This window comes from Meriones unguiculatus, chromosome 8, assembly GCF_030254825.1.
Source record: "Meriones unguiculatus strain TT.TT164.6M chromosome 8, Bangor_MerUng_6.1, whole genome shotgun sequence".
Lineage (NCBI taxonomy): Eukaryota > Metazoa > Chordata > Mammalia > Rodentia > Muridae > Meriones > Meriones unguiculatus.
In genome coordinates this window covers 57942867-57946289 of record NC_083356.1, presented here as the reverse complement: position 1 = coordinate 57946289, position 3423 = coordinate 57942867, and positions in this window count along the sequence as shown.

Here is a 3423-nt window from a genome sequence, read left to right as displayed (position 1 = left end):
TTTCTTGAAACTATTTTCTGGATCTTGGTGCCTGGAATCTTCTTTTTCACCTATTCCTATTATTCTTAGATTTTTGTCTTTTCATAGTGTCCTTGACTTCTTGGATGTTTTGTGTTTGGAACTCTTCTGATTTTACTTTTTCTTTGAGAGATGTATCAATTTCTGCAAGAGTATCTTCAGTGCCTGAGATTCTCTCTTCCATTTCTTGTATTCTATTGGTGATTGTATTCTATTACCTTTGTGGTTCCTGATCTTTTCTATAAGTTCCGCAACTCCAGGGTTTTCTCTGTTGTGTATTCTTTATTGACTCTAATTCTGTTTTCATGTCCTGCACAATTTCCTTCATCTTTTGCATGTGGATTCCTGTCTTTCCATAATGGCTTCTATTTTTTTGTTCATTTCTGCTCTATATGCCTCTACTTGTGCCTCTATTTCTTTGGCTTTATTTGCCTGTATTTCTTTGAGAGCTTTGTTCATTTCCTTTTTATGTGCCTCTAATAACTGGAAAAGCAGAGCTTTAAAATAATTTTCCTGTATTTCTGATGAATTAAAACAGCCAGTGATTTTGGGGTTGCTGGTGAAATCGTGATGTCCTGTTTTTGTTGGATATGCTCTTAAGCTGACCTCTAGCCATCTGCTTATGTGTAACCCTGGCTGTTTGTTCCTGGAGTCTGTACTTCAGACTTGGTCCATCTTTCTCTGGTGTCTGAGTATTCTTCAGGAAGATGAGATCTACTGATTTGAGAGTGGATGTTGGTGTTTTAGCTGCAGCTAAGGGAGGAAGGTTACAGGCACAAATGTGCAAGTGTGGGTGTGTGCATGGCAGTGTTCTTGATGGAGAGGGTGCTAGAGCATGTAGATGCCTCAAAGAGTGGAGCTTAAGTGCAGGACGTGGTGCTGGTGCTGTTTGGGGGCACAATCCACATGTGCAGGTGCCCTGAATACCTCAGTGGCCTACAGCCCTGACATACTGTATTCAGATCTTTCTGGGCTCCAGGAATTGTTTGCCTGGACTCCACTGGGATACCCACAGAACAGGGGCTTCAGTGTTGAAAAGGCTGTCCCAAGATTCCCTGTGTTGCCCACAGTGGGGGTTGGGGTGGGAGGGATCCGATGTCTGGCTGCTAGCATAGAGGACCCTGGATCTGGGGTTCTGCATGGACTCACTTGAAGGTGCACTCACTTCCTCACAGGCCTAATTGGAAAGCACAGGGGTTCCTTCTGTTCTCTGCTCTCAGATTTGGGCCCACAGGGGTAAATGAGAGTGTAGGAGATCCCTCAGCTCAGTGGTGACCACTGTTTAGCCACTGGGCAGGGAGGTCTGTGCTCGGGGTAACTGCCTCTGCAGTCTCAGTCACAGAACACGGAGGTACCTGCTTGGACTTGCTGCAGCCTGCCTCAGTGGCAGCCCTGGGAGGCCTGCCTTTGCTGTTTCAGTTATGGAGTGTGGAGGGTTCTACATGAGGCTACCACTGCAGCCTCAGCCGAGCAGGAAGGCCCACGCTTGGGGCAAGGGGAAGTGCAGGGGGTTGAATATTTGCCACTCTCAGTTCCCAGAGATGTCCATGGGTGACCTGGATCCAAACTGTCCCAGCACATGAATTGTCCCCTCTCGCCCAGGAAGCCTCAATATGGATGTTCTGGCTTCAGCTGCTCCTCTACTCAACAATTTCGGAGTTTTGGATCCTGTGCTCCTCAGATATGGTGGACTCTGGTTGCTGCCATCTTTGATTTTTTTTTCTTCATTTTTTGAAAGTTTTCTGGACAGAAGAGTAGAAGGAAAGATAAGCAAATAATGTTCCCTTTTGGAATAGCAGAAAATGAGTAATCAAATTTGTTTCACTCTGTCAAAATAGAAGAACACATTGATTTAAATAATAAAGCTGTGTTATTATTCTCTCCAAATGGCATCAGTTCAAATTTCAGAACCATACTTAAAGGTTTGAACTTAGAAAGTTTAAATTTTATGTGACATTAAATTGTTAACTTTTTTGTTTATTCATTTTATTAAGTTTATTTATTTACTTACTTTACATCCCAAACATAGCCCCTTTCCCTCTCCTCCTGGTCCCACCCTCCTGCCTTCTTTCCACTTTCCTTCTTCCCCTCTTTTCAGAAAAGGGGAGCCCCTGCTTTCCATATCAACTCACCCATCATATCAAGTCACTTCAGGACTGAACCCATCCTCTTACACTGAGGCCAGGCAAGGCAACCACTAGGGGGAAGGGATCCAATAGCAGACAACATAATCCAGCTCAGAAATAGCACCCACTTCACTTGCTAGGAGAACCCCTGAAGAATAAGCTGCCAATCAATTACATGTAGATCAAGCTGCCAATCAATCACATGTATGTAGGAGGCCCAGGTCTAGACTGTGCATGCTCTTTGAATGGTGCTTCAGTCTCTGTAAGTCCCTGTGGGCCTACATTAGTTGACTCAGTTGGTCTTCTTGCAATGACCTTATCCCCTCCCCCCACTGTTCCACAAAAGTCCATGAGCTCTGTACCATGTTTGGCTGCCAGTCTCAGTATCTGTTTCTATCCCCTGATGGCTGGAATTTCTCAGAGGACAGTTATTCTAGGGCTTCTATCTGCAAATATAGCAGAGTATCATTAATAGTGTCAGATGTTGGCTCTCTACCATGGCTCTCGGGTTGGGCCAGTCATTGACTGGACATACCCTAAATCTCTGCTCTTTCTTTATCCCTGCAATTCTTGTAGCCAGGGTAAATTTTGTGTTGAAAGTTTTGTGGGTGGGTTGATGTGCCCCTCCTTCTGCTAGTAGTCCTGCCTGGCTAGAAGGTGACTACTTCAGTCTCCATGTTCCCTGCTGATAGGAGTCACAGCTAGACTTACCCCATATCCTCCAAGAAGCCTACCCTGTTGGCGGTCTCTAGCTTGTCTCAGAGATGCCTTGACTTCCTTCTCCCAACCCTCTAATTTCCTGCCCCTGCTCTCCCCACATCTGATCCCCACCCTAGTTTCCCTTCACTCACAGTCTCCTACCCAGTTCCCCCTCTTCATCTGTTTTCAATGTCTATTTTAGTTCCCCTTCTGTGTGAGTTTCAAGCAATCTCCTTAGGGTACTCCTTGTTACTTGGCTTCTTTTGGTCTGTGGATTGTAATATGGTTATCCTGGACTATATTGATAATATCCACTTATAAGTGAGTACATACCATGTGTGTCTTTCTGGGTCTGGATTACCTCACTCAAGATGATCTTTTCTAGTTCCATTCTTTTGCATGAAAATTGCATGATTTCCTTGTTTTTAATAGCTGAGTAATATTCAATTGTATAAATATATCACATTTTCTTTATCCATTCTTTGGTTGAGGAACATCTAGGGTTTTTTCCAGTTCCTGGCTATTATGAGTAAAGCTGCTGTGAACACACTTGAGCAAATGTTCCTGTTATATGGTAAAG